This window comes from Platalea leucorodia (assembly GCF_965183815.1).
Source record: "Platalea leucorodia genome assembly, chromosome: 3".
Taxonomy (NCBI): Eukaryota; Metazoa; Chordata; class Aves; order Pelecaniformes; family Threskiornithidae; genus Platalea; species Platalea leucorodia.
In genome coordinates this window covers 44,980,311-44,994,350 of record NC_138825.1, presented here as the reverse complement: position 1 = coordinate 44,994,350, position 14,040 = coordinate 44,980,311, and positions in this window count along the sequence as shown.

Here is a 14,040-nt window from a genome sequence, read left to right as displayed (position 1 = left end):
GCTGCCCCGCTGAGCAGCTCTGAATCACCCCCAGCAGGAAGCCGCGGCTGCCAGACCCCAAGAGCCGCGCGGCGTGGCGGGGCGCCCCTCCAGACCCGCAGATGCCATCTCCAGGGCGGGCGGCAGCCGGGGTCCCCTCACAGCCAGCACCGGGGCCGAGGTGAGCTCCCACCCCACAGCTGTCGTCCCAGGAATGAGCCCAAAATCCCCCTCCGCCATTCCTTTGCCAGCACCACTGAGCTGCACCGCCTTGACCTTTTCAGAGAAATCTGCCTGGACGTTTCGGCTCTGCCCCCCTCGCAGCCTCAGCAGAGAGGGAGCTGGGCTGGCCGGCTCGTCAGGGCAGAGCCCACTGTAAAGGTCAGAGAGGCACAGTCTGCCCCTGCCGCTCAGGGGGCTGCCGGACCTGCAAACTCAGCTGTCGTCTTCCCATGACAACGGCTGCCATCGCTGCTTGCAAAGGGTACAAATGCGATCCTGTTGATACAAGTTTGGAGATGGTAAGGCTGTGCTCTCGGATGGGCTCGCAGGGACAGGAAGGGTGCTCTGTGCTGGCTCCTTCCCAGACAAAACTGAGAAGGGTCCACGCAAGAAGATGCTTTTAGAGTTGACTGCTTCTCAGAGCTCCCTACTCCTGCACTCAAAGGACCGAAGCCTTGTGCTCCTCATCAGCCATTTGGGTCTGCTTCAAACAAATAGTAAAAATCTCCAGGGACTCAGAAATTGTAAAGACACAGCAAAAAACCCAAAACTTCAAGCATGTGAGCACCTCTCCCAACCATACACAAATTGCTTCCATATTTTACAAGTTTTGAAGAGCAGGTGTATATGCTTTGTAAATCAGCAAGCCTGACCCTGAAGCCATTCAAAACTCATGATCAAAAACTTCTGAGCACTTGAGGTGCAGGTGACATCATTCTCCAAAGGGTTCCTTCTCCTAAGTCAACAAAAAGGTAAGAATTTTTGAAGCAGAACAACAGAAGCCCTGAAAACTTGCTCTGTGTGCCAGGAAATGCAATGCATAATGGACACACACACACACACACACAATACCCTCAGTATAAGTGAGAAGCAAAACAGCCCCCATTTTCTGTACTTATGGGGTTAAAATGACCCGCAGACAAAAACTCCACCACCTGTGATGTACCAGTGTTCAGAAACAAAATCTATCCCTCGGCATCTGTGCCTTTTGCCTGCCCTCCCACACCTCTGCATCCTGCCTGGGGACCACAGGCACGGCACAGGGACATGGCTGAGGGGGTGCTGCCAGCCCAGCGTTTCTGCAGTGCCCCTCAATGTAGTCCCCCTGCGTCTTTCAAGGACTGCAAGATCCCTCTGACCCCCGTCACACCCCTGTCAGGTACAGAAATGTTACAAACCCCCATTTGCATCAGGGAGCTGAAGACAAAGATCCCAAGGGCTCGCTTTGGGACAACTGCGGTGGTTCCCATCCTACCTATCTGCCTTGCCCAGGCACCATGGGTTTTTGTCAGCACTGCTGAACTGCTACAGTTGGCACTTTGGTGTGTCAAGGTTGCCCGGCAGCAACTGCAGTGTATCATAATGTCCCAGAAGGCTGGACCACGGCCACTACCAAGAGAGATCAGGTTTGCTCACTTATCGCAGCAGCAGTCACAAGGGCTGTGGCTACAAGAGCAAGTTGTGCAGCCCCATAGGAGCAGATCTGTAGGGCAAAGCACTCGGGGCTGAGGATATGACATTCACGTAACACACATTTTAGGGGAGGTTATGTCAGACTAGCTGCAGTCTGGCCCTGTGGACTGAGCTGGGAAGCAGATGGGGGGCTCCTGGAGAGCATCTTCCAGTTTAATCTCCGAGGCCACCCCACAAGGTGAACATAAGCAGAGTGTGTGGGAGCAACCAGGAGGTTTGTTCCAAAGGGCATCCCCAGCCTGAACCAAGCCAGTAACGCAGGCTCATCCATCTGCCCTGGGCACAGAAGTGGACGAGCCCCAGCACCACTGCTCACCAGGTACTGACTTGTACGAGCAGCCCAGCTGGATCCAGACACCCTGACACACGGCACAAGCACAGAGGGCACTGGCTGAGAAGGGGAAGGAGAGGGAACATGTATTTAGGACAACGTGCTTGCCAGTGCTGCAGAGGAGGATGGACACAGAGGGACGGTCCCTGTCTGTCCACACTGGGATCCCGCAGGACAGGACAGGCTTCTCCCTGCCATCCCATCCCCATCTCCATCCCCAGCCCACACTGTGCTTCCGCAGGCTGCGGCGATGGATCGGGGAAGTGCTCCCCAAACCTGAGCGCTCGCCCCGCAGCTGTGCGAAGGCCTGACCATGAGGGTGGAGGCGGTGCAGCAGAGGCGTCCAGCTCAGCCCCAGCCTCCATCAGGAGAAGGTGGTTGGGCAGGCTGGCCTGCAGCCCAGGCAGCTCCAGAAAAGAGCTGCTGTAAGAAGGATATAAAACCTCGTCATTGTGAAAGCGGGAGGTGACGGTTCATGCTAAGGTAAGGGGTTCCTGGATGATTTCGCTGCCGGCATGCAATGCAGTTTGCTGCGTGCCACCCAGGCAGGCTGGGGTGTGGGCAGGCAGCCTGCCCACCCCGCTGCACCTCCACAGAGCCCTCTCCCAGCACAGCAGCCACAGCAAGCCTCCGGGAACATTGTCCATCTCCACCAGCCAGGGCAGCTAACAGCGTGGCCAAGGCCATCCCCAGGACCCAGCACCTAACCCACTGCTGCAAGACAGCTCCTTTGGGGCTGGGGTGGTTTGGGGTTGAGATCCCTCCTTGGAGCAGTGCATTAGGGTTAACTTTAAGGAGGTACCAGCATCTGGTCTAAAGCATTGCTGTAGCTGCAGGAGCGGACACCCTGTGGTTAGACAACTACCTTAAAGTCACTCTCAGATGACGCTCAGATAAAAACAGAAGTGCTAGTTTACAGAATCTAAACTAGACAGCAGTTACAGAAGTTTATCAGATTTGTCCATGAAGAATAGCAAAGATCCTGATGGCTCTGCCTGCCTGGCACCCACAGCCTGCAATCCCCACGCACAAATAGCTGATGCTTCTCTGGCTGCGGCCCCATCCATGTGTCACCCGGTTTCCTGAGTCTGCATTCAGGGAGAGAGGATTTGGGATGACGTGCCCACGCTTTCTCTTCTACCCTAACACAACCTTTAGGACTTCTTTGTACTCCAACCTCCAACTAAGAAACTCCCTTTCTTCCTGGGACTTCTTAGTCTCCAGTGTAACCAGCAAGGAGCCGGACTTTCCTACCCCTGCTGACCCCTCTGCTGTGGGGTCAGACGTTTCCCCTTTCCCCCAGGGAAGGGGTCAGCTCTCGGGCCACAGATTAACAACATCCCGCATTGGCATTGCTGCTCGAGTTCCCACATCACCAAGCCGCAGGCTGAGCGTGAAGCCTCTCCCCACCAGCACGCCTACGGGCACATGGAGAGCCGTAGAGACCAGAGCCCGGCGTGACAGTAACCAGCCACTTGCTTACCGCTGAGGAGGTGGGCTGGGGTGAGCTTGGAGGCTGTGGGGTTCAGTTGCCCTCTTCCACTGCCTACATAAAACACACAGGCATGTGAAAGTCCACACTGTTAGGCACGAAAGGTTTTTCTTTTCCATTGAACCTGGCAGCTGTTTAGTCGCCCCCATCAATGCTTGAATAGGGCAGTTGCAAAGAAAAATATGTTGGACTAAAACAGTGGAGGAAATATCGGTCAGTCAAGGGGCATAAATATTTAAGAAAATGCATCAAAGCAATGGAACAAGAATGAAAGGGGTTAATGCTTGTTTTTAGAGACCTACAGGACTTAACTTGTCATATCTTTGGCTTTATAGGGAAGAACAAAGACAGCAAGATAAAGGCAAAGACTTGTGACAAGAAAGGTGATGTAAAATCGGGAAGGTGCCAGGTAGCACTAGTTTTGAGCTTCATGAAAAAGCAGGACCATCTCAAACAGCCAGATGCCCATGAAATGTTATTTTTGGACACCACTTCAGAACTGACTTGGAGGGAAGTGTGACATTTACTGAGTCACCTCCACCACTTCCTGCAACACCTGGAGCTTACTTCAAGGGCTCTCATTTAGATACTGAGAACTTGCTCACTGTTCAGCTGAAAATAACACCATTTACTTTCTTTTTTTTTTCTGCAGAGCTCTGCTGAAAGCAGGATCTGTGATGCAACAGCCTCTGGTGCAGCTCCAGTCCCCATGTGCAGTTCACACGGCACGATGAAAGAGCAATTTAAAAGTTGTCAGTCATCTGCTACTTCTCGCAGGGGCTAATCAGCAACACATAGCTGCTTTTTCCTTGGATCCAGTAACCAGTGATAAGACTTTCTTTTTCCAAGCCACCCGAGCCATGCTGCATCCTGAACATCGATGGAGCTTTTCACTGTTTCCTCTGACCGCATCAGTAAGCTGTGGCCTCCTCAGCCTCAAACACACGCCGCGGCGGCTGCAGCGTGAACTGAAGTCATTTTGAAGGACAGCGCTGAATCTCTGCCTTTGTGACGAGTCATTCGGGGCTCCCGTGTCCCTGCCTGCTCCTGCCAGAGCCCCCCAGGGATCAGGCTGCACAGCCCTGAAGTGCAAGCAACTTCAGAGGAGACGAGTTGAAAAGAAAAGCTAAATCTAGTTAAAAAAACCCACCAATCACACACAAATATTTCTTTAGTGTCATATTTAATTTATTTTTATGCATTTCTTCTGTTTTTAAATACTCCCCTTGCTGGGGATGTAAAACTCTGATGAATTCATAGTGTATAAAACCGTTTAGGCTTTAACCGCCCCCGTTTTGATATATAGTCTATTAATAAGGAAAGGACAGATTTTCCACCTTGGTATTACAGAATTTACACAACACTTTGCATCCAATCCAAAAACATTTTCGGTTCATTTCAAACATTTCAAAAGCCAGAGCTGGCTAAAGAACATTTTGGCCTTACAAAGACAAAACCTTTCATTATGACAGCTGTTACGGTCGCAAAGGATCAGCCACTTAAAGCCAAGTGTCTTTGTTGGCAGCACATCCATTAAAACAACTGCTTGCACAGGATATGACGTGCCAATATTTAGTCTGTGCAAAAAAAAAGAAAAAAGCAAAAAAAGCGTCAAATACTAACTTTTGGTGAACGGCCGAGAGGTTTTTGTATCGTGTAGCAATGTCAAAGGTGAAAGAGGAACCGGGTTGTTTGCTGTTAGAAATGTCTCCTCCTGCATCACACTGGCCATGAGAGCCGCACATGCAGGAGGACCATGGAAGTGCTAGGAAAGGATGAAAAACATTCCTTTCTTATGAAATACACCGTTTTCTCATGTGCCATTCCACTTCAAAGTCAGGCAGGAGTAAAAGTGCAAAGCTGTCTGAAGAGAGCTGCGAAACCATGAAGAGAGCTGTGAAACCATGCCCATGCATTTTGATGACAAGACCCCTGAGGCCCGCTGAGCAGCAGCCCTGCAGCACGGCAGCGCGACGGGAGAACGGTGCTCACCGAGCAAAGAGCGAACCCGCTGGTGCAGAGACTGTGTCGACGCTCCGGTTGCTCCGGTGCTTTGGGCAGACTCTAAATTCAAGGGGAGAGTTCATTTGTTTTCAATCTCTCCTTGGTTTCTCTAGTCTGGGATATTGACCAAAAGGCACGGAAAAATGTAATGTGGACAATAAATTGCCTATTAAAAAAAAGTAATATTGCTGCATTAAGCCTCCAGGGCTCTGGACGTTTCACACAGGTATACGACTGGACATTCAGCTCTGAAAAATGAGGCTGGGCAGAGTAAAACAAAATTATCTTCTTTGCAGCTGGATGTATTTTACAGCCTGTCAGTCTGCTACGTTAGATGGAAGAGAGGAAAGACCAGTTGTGACGTGTACCCAAGCTGAGATTTTCTGATCAACCCTTTTTCTGGTAAACCTGGGGATTTTGTTCAGCCAGCCTTTGAAAACCCAGCGCAGGCTGAGGCTGGTTATGAACCAAAACAAGGAAAGGGCTGTTGTGGATGACCGTGCTTCCTTTCTTGTGGGACTTGTCAGAAGAAGAGGCATGCTGCATTTTTACTGGAAGGGGAGATTAATCATCTAGGAGACGCAAACACAAGAGAAAAGAAATAGGGTCTATTGAGACGCTTCCAGCTGCACGTCCGTCCTGCCCCTCGCCCAGCATCTGCCTGGCCTCGCGGGCAGGCTCAGCACCCGAAGGTCTCCAGGGCTCTGAAACTTGTGAAGCTGCAGGGGAACGGCTGGGTGCCAGAGACAGGCACCTCCCACGCCTCCGCCAAGGCAGCAAGATCCTGCGCACCGCCACGTTCTTCACAAAATTACAAAAAGTGGTAATTTATAGTAAATCTTTCCCAATTAAAGACCATAAAGCTCTGCAGTTCATCAAACTGATTAAGCGAATCAAACTTGTTAAGAACAGTTTTAGCAAAACATTTACATTTCTGCTGAGCAGAGATTCATGTGGCTTCGAACTGCAAAGTACACAGGTTGCCATGAGAGGACTAAAAAGAGGATTGGGAACATTAACCATGTGAAAAATCAAGCCTCCCGCCGCCTCTCCCAGCATTCATTTAAACAAAGGACCTCCTCGGCCCATTAATTTCATCACCCTGTCAGGTATCTTCTACTTTCTGGAAAGAGAGGCACCACTTACCCGCAGTGGGAGGCTTTCCTGACACGTGGGTCCAAAGGTGGGGACTGCACCTCCCGCCTTACGAAACACCTCCAAGCCAAAGTGCTGCAAGGGGTCCTGGGAGAGCAGCACCCCTCGCCCAACCCATGGCGTATCCCCACGGCACGTGCCCAGGTAAAAAGGTGGCCTCACCTCTCAGGTCTGAGAGCACTACGGAAGAAACACGTCTCCAAGAGTACACAAAACAACATTTCAATAGTTGTCTGGAAGATTATAGTAACTCAGCAGGGGCTTTTTTCCTTTTATATAAGTCTGCTCAGCTTCAGTCCCCACAGAGATCGGTCCAATAAAGGCCTTAGATGCCTAACTTCTTAATTCAGACACTCAAAGCTCCTCTTCAGCTGTCACCCAACTGTGGAGAGGCGTGCAGCTGAGAGGCACTTTATTAGAGTTCCTCCAGCATCCTACATCTTCAGAAGAGAGCTGAGCAGGTTGGTGGTGAGGTCCTATTTACCTGTGGCACATCAGGACCCACCAGCACGTCCTCCCAGAGCATCACTTGATGGGGCTGAGCTGGGAGCAGGCAGACCTGTAATGGCTGGCCACAGGCTGAGCTGGCATTGAGGGTGTTCTCTGAGCATATGGAGAGAGAGAGGCACCCTCTCACAGCACTCCGCACCTATTTTAGGATAAATAATCTGTGGGGGCGGCTGTCTCTCCACTCATTGTAGAGCAAGTCGTGATGGAGGGACTTACACTGAATGCCTCACTTCTGGACAGCTCAAATACGGTGGCGTCCTCAAATATTCCCAGCAACACAATCACCAACTGGATAACAAACCATGGCCAGGAACAGGGTGTCTAACCACACGGCAGCAGGCATGCCTGCTTGCCGAAATGGCAGTCGTCACAGCTAGTTATCCTCCATGGATGCAGAAGGCAGGTTAGTGTGGGCTTCAGATCCTTCTCAAATATTTAGCCCACCTCATTGATGGGTTTTCTTTGCTGCTGCCACACGCACTGCTGTCCATGACAGCTAGTTTGAATGTAGCACTGAGTGTCTGCCCAGCGCTGCAGCCACAATCATGTCCTGCCCATGGAGGATTTAGCCAGTGGGAGCGTGCAAGCCCAGCTACAACGGCGGTGGGAATATGCCTTCCCCTTTCTCTCAAAGAGCATGTTCGAGAAGAAGATCTGCAGATTCAGCATTTTGCAGCGAGTTCTGCTAAGGCAAAGACAAACTTGGCATCGGCGCTACATCTTCCGTGCCATATGCTTTATTCATCTGAGAGTTGTTTTTCCTGCAGGGGAGGGTGGATTGGCAGGTATGGAAAGAAATTCATTAAAATTACTTTGGTTGGTTCTTTGTGCTGGCCACCATCTCCATTTTGATTTTTATTTCTCATGCCCAGAACAATCCTGAAGCAAATTCATCCTCTCCTGGAGCACAGCAAATACTCGCAAAAGGAGTGTCTGAAAGGCCATGCTGCTTAGATGAGCCTGTAAAGGTTGCAAGTTGTGGCTGGAATATTTCTAAAGAGAGTGGTAGAAACCAAGAGGCTGATAATAAAAGTAACACGTGTTATGAAACCAACTATACTGACATGCCGTGCAACAACCTGGGTATTGGTAAAGGTACCTTATCTGCTTATGTGCAAGCCACTTGCCTAGTTTTGCAACAACAGGTTTCTCGGAGGATGCTTGTACTGAGCTACCTATTCCATTTTGCACTGATTGTCAGATAAATGGCAGCCTTTTTAATGGAAAGAGAGATATTTGATTATTTTAGGTTCAGGGATTCTGGCCAATTCCTTCCCAAAAGTGGCTGGGGTTGAATAGCCAAAGAAAATTTATGCACTTAAACTTAATGGACCTTAAACACTGCAAGTAGCAACATAGAAATGGACAGAAGCCTGAGGGGTAGCAGAAATCTCCAAGACAAGGCCTTTTCTGCTCAGAGAAACTGCCAGCAGCTCCTGATAGCGGCCATTATGAATGCATTTACATGTTCTGCTCTTTAAATGTATATATTATTTTCAGTTAAAAAGAAGTCTGCATTCATTCTCAGAGTCCTGTGATCTTTCTGCACCAAATGGTTTCCAGGTCTCTCCGTAAGCTGTAGCTAGTTTTTATTTACTCATACAAAACAGAACTTTGAAGGGTTCAGACCTCAAAAGGAGAAAAATTAACCTGTCAGCCACAGGCAAACAGGGTGGGACATTTGGCTCCCACAGCTTTGGAGAAGCTTCCAGTTCACTCTCGATGTAATGCAATGGTGGTGGGGAGCTACCCGGACAAAGCCCTTTGCCTCTCTCCTTTCCCTGACTGTGAGGTTAGGTCCAAAACCTATCTTGCTTCCACCTCTAATGCCTGCAGGGAAGAAATAGTCAAAAAGGTTTCTTAAGAAAAATGAAATCTGCATAGACATCCTAGTAAATGCTCCTCAGGTAGCGTGTGTTTCATAGGCTGGGCTTGAGTGTCATTTGCAGACTAGGTTGAAATTGGCTCCTTTCATGTCCTAATGCACTTTGAATATAAAAGTGAAGCATTGCCTGCACAAACAAAGTGCATAAATCATTCCAAAGCTTTTACCTGTCCAAACAATCAGCTCTTAAAACCTCTGCCCGAGTTTCGGCAGAATGCATTAGTGCCCAGAATAACCAAGGGCCGGACTGGGACAGCTCTGGCCCATCCTTCTTCAGAAGAGCCTTGCTCACCAATGCCCCTTCCTTTCCATGTAACCAAACTGCCCCTGTCAGCCTGCCCAGTCCCCAGGGAGCGCACAGCACGGCTGTGAATGGGAAGGAATTGTTTCCCAGGCTGGGGAATTACGAACCTGTAAAGCATTTCGGTTTTTTTTTTTAAAGGATCATTTAGGATTTAGTAATGAGGAAGAGAAGAGTGCGCAAGCTTCGGTTTCTTGTTATGATTTCAAGCTCACAAAAAAATGTTTCTGAGATGGGGGAGTGGGAAGGAAAACAGCATCTAAGAGCTCCTGCCTGGGACATGGGCAATGCAAGGAAACATATTTGGGAAAATAATCTGTAGCAGCTGCTGAAAAGGGCCTAAGATAGGGATAAGAGTGAGTAGCAAACTAGATGCTGATTTATAAAACAAGAGGGCCTGCAGAGAGGTGAAGAGCACTGTATAATAGAGCAGAAGGAAGATGGCTTCTCTCTGCAGCGTGCTGCTGGGACTGAGCCGTCCTCTAAATAGAGAAAGCAACGGCAGGCACTCATGTGCCAAAGAGATGCTGGCATATTGGAAAGGATTCAGTAATGAACAACAATCAAATAACTAAAGGGAAGATTAAATAACTAAATAGTACAGTTTGGGTAAATAAATCCCTAAGAGGGAGATAAAATCATTTGAAGGTGTCAACATCAAGGAGAGAGTGCTGTTTACACAGCTCTAGATGAAGCATAACAAGAAAGGAAAATACCTATTCCTGCAGAAAAGGAAAACGCAGATTGGCAGTCAGAGCTGCTAGCCCCCTGCCACTAACCTTCGCAGCCCTCTCAACCCCCTACCAAAATCTCCATCGGTGTGGAGGTTGTCAGGAGAGCAGGAAGGAGTCCCCAGGACCGCTCATAGCCGAGATGTCAAGACCTTCCCACAAAGCAACCCACCACACATGCCATGTGTGCCATGCACCAGCAGGGTTGGGGCCAGCATCCCCACCCCCCTGCACCTCCATCTGCAGGGAAAGAGAAATCCGACGTGCTTCTCTTCACGCTTTACCAACACTAAAATGCCATTTCTCCTCAGCATTTGATTCAACAGCAAACCATGAAGTAACCGGTAAGTCTGCAAAACAGCAAGTCCACCCCTGGAGCCTGCAAATGCCGTATTACAAATGCAGGTCAGCATTCGCCTGGAGTGATTCGCTAACCGAATGCATAGCGGCAGGATTTCACGCATACACATACGTCTTTTCTGCTGGGGCCATCCACAGAGCCAAAGTTTCTCATTGCCCCCTGTGAGCGCTGTCTGGAGTAAAAGTTGCTTAACACGTCCCATTAATAACTGCTTTCCGCTATGCACAGCTTTGCTAAAGCTCGGCTGCTTGAGCTCAAATACTCCGTGCTGGATGTCTGCCTCAGGCAGACTCTTTTGGTAATTTTTAGCTAAAATAATTTAACTGTCTCCTAGAATAAGATTAGCAAGATATATGTTAGCTTGCTCTGTTCAAATTGAGAGATTAAGCGTCTCTGTCTTCAGAGGCTACTCAGCCAGGGAAGGGGGATGTGCCTTTGCAAGGGTCCTAAGTTTTCCCACCTGTGGTCAAGTTACAAGTTATAGAAAATTTCACTCCGCATGTGCCCGATGGGGGCTTGTTTGAGTTTGGCAGATAATTTATCTGAGGGCTCCATCTGTTTTGGTCTTGCTGCAGGCCAGGGATGCAGATGCTGGCTGCTGTCACCATCGCCGAGGGCTGGAGTCTGCTGTGGCATGAAGGTGGAGCGGGGATCCTCTCGTCCTGCACAGCTGCAATGAGGCAGGACAAGGACCCTTCCCCACACAGCCTCCACTCACCTGCCGAAAACCGTCCATGCTGGGCATTAAAAGAGGTAGAGTTGTTGTGGGAAAAAGGAATATTTACATATGCATTTGATCCTGCAGCTAAAAGCAACGCTATCATGATGCCTGTGCAGGTGGGAGCTGCACTCAGATGGTAAGGGCAGTGTTAAATCAAGCCTTTCTAACCGCCGAGTGCTTGACCCTACAGACTTCCCATACTTTCAGTCTACGTTGTATTTGTGTCATTTCCTTGATTTGCAGATGGCAAACTGAAACAAAAATGCAGGAATTCCATCATGGGACATCACACCAGCCACAGCATGACTCACCGGCAGGACTGGCTCTTATTCTTAGATATTAATTCCATCGCACTTGAAAAGCAGAATAACTGGGAATACTAATAGCCCATCAACCTCTGCCGAGGGAGTAGGCAGGAATGAGTCACAGCCTGTGCCAATGTCTTCCCCAAATATTTGGTAACAGACAACTACTGCACAGCAGAAATCCCTGGGTCTTCTGTGTCCCACGTTCTGCAGAAGGTATGATCTGGTGGGGAGAGATACTCCCAAACCTGACTCCTCCTGCTCCTTCCAGCCTCTCTTCTGCCTTGGTGCTGCTCCCACGTCCAGCTCCACATCTGACATCAGTCCCCCTCTCAGGCGGGGGTCCTCAGCCTTTGCACTGCAGTAGTGCTCCCTCCCTCCCTCCCTCCCTCTCTCCCTCGGCCAGGTCCTAGCCCTAGTCAACATCAGCCTTCCCGCGTGTTCACCTAAGTATCAGCAAAGGAGCACATCTGAGAGCATCTCCGGGCTCTGGTCCCCAGCACCGCAGCGACCCTGTCAGCACAGAAAAACAATTTCAAAGAGCTGCTGCTCTGCACCTGCAGCAGGAGGCTGCGGTGTGCCTGCCGCACTCTCATCTGTGATTTAGCCGCCAGACTTGAACAAGTCTCCACTGAGCAAGTGCCTTCAGAGAATTCAGCTTCTAACTCTTAAGAAGTTTCTGTTGAGTGTCTGAGATCTGAGGCTTTTTTTTTTTCTTAGGGTTTCTTAGTTCAAATCTTTTTTTCCCCCATGAAGAACAACCAAAGGCACATTCCTGATATCTGCCAAATTTCAAGCCTCTCCTCCAAAGGCAGAAAGTGCTAGAGTTTCTCAACAGATCACTTTAAGAACATGTTTGAATATGAAGAAAAAAATTGCTTCTCTCGTCTCTTTCTTGTAAGCAAGCAAAAACATTTTTTCGCTGAAGTTTCCCAGATGCATTCAGCCTGAGACAGATACCCAGCGCAGAAAAAAACAGCTAAGTGGTAAATGGTTAAGGTTTTCAGGGGTTTACAGGCAATTAAACATTTGGTCTTATAAGAAATGTTGGATAGCTTTAAAAACAGACAGAGACTCCAAAGACATCAATTACATGTAATTTAAACTGAGCTTCTGCTGAGCCAGGAGTGGAAATGAACAGAAAATGCAGAAATGTGATGGTAAATTCCCCGAATTTGGGACTGCTTTTATACTTTCTAAGAGGACCGTGGTGAAGGCACTGGTTACCTGTGGAGGTGCCTGTGCTCTGCCACCAGCTGCCTAGGCAGAGACTATTTGGGATCTGGACGAGCTCGGCGGCTGGCTCTCCCCAGGACCTCCGCTGGCTCCCCACGAGCCCACTCTGGGACATGGAGCCGTATCTCCCCATCTCCCCAGCGCTCGGGGACCTCTGGGCAAGGGTACTCGCCCTGGGAGGACACCAGGGGGATGCAGGCGCAAGCGGACACGTCGCCTTGCTCGGCACTCGGTTGGGAGCTATACACAGAGTGCCACTGAGCTGGGCAGGGGAGCAAGGGCCCCGGCTTCTCGGATTTACTGTGTATTTGGGGATTATTTAGAGCCTGGAGTAATGGGCACCTTAGAAAACCCTCAGACAAGGGTGCTGCCAAACAGAGGGAAAGCTGTGGGTTGTTGTTATTTTGGATTAGGCCAGGAAGGTCGCATCACTTCGCAATGATGCTACAGCACGACTAACCGAGCTGAGCCTCACCCCATCTCCCAGTCTGTCACTCTGCTGAGCATTTCCACCCCCTGCTGGCTCTCTCCATCATGCCATCACCCTAAAAATAGATCCTACACACACACACGGTGCTCGTGCTTGCCCCGCAGCCCCCGCCACCCCTCTGGCAGCACCTGCCAGGCCAGTGCGGCAGCTCTCCCTGCACGGGGCCATCCCGCCAGGACCTGCCACGGCACCATGCCCGCATCGGGCCACTCTTGCTCGGGAAGCATCTGCATGGCATGCGCGATCCTCTGCCACCTCATTTTCAAAGCATGGCAAAGCCTTTTCCTCACTAGTTTGTGCAGACATGAGCAGGAGGCAGGTAGCTGGTCTGCGGGCAGACGGGCTCAGCCCGTCCTTCCTTCCTTCCTCTCACCTCCCGCCTTTTTCCAAGGATACTCCCAGCATGCTTGCACCTGCAGTGGAGCCACGGCACCTGCTGAAATACCTCTCTCCCTGTTCCAGGGATGGCTTCGCCTGTGGCCAACAAGCACGCAATGGCGTTTCACAGTGTGGCTCATCAAACCCCTCTTTCATAGCCACACCACGATGCCTGGTCCTTGCGAATGGGAACCTGCTTATTTATTAATTTTTGCTGACAGCAACAGAAAGGAGTAGAGGCGGGGAGTGCAGGGGGGAAGAGAGAAGTGTGTTTTCATTTCTGTGCTTTTGATTTTCCCTGGGCAATACAGAAAAGCTGCCCCTACCCAGAGAAGACAGTGCAGCCATTGCCAGGGCAGCGAGGGTGTGAGCGAGCAGGCCCGCAAGCCCAGCAATACAGCACGAGTCGCTGTGGCATTGCTCCGTGCAGGGAACCCATGCACAAGTTTTCACGTGAATAATTAAA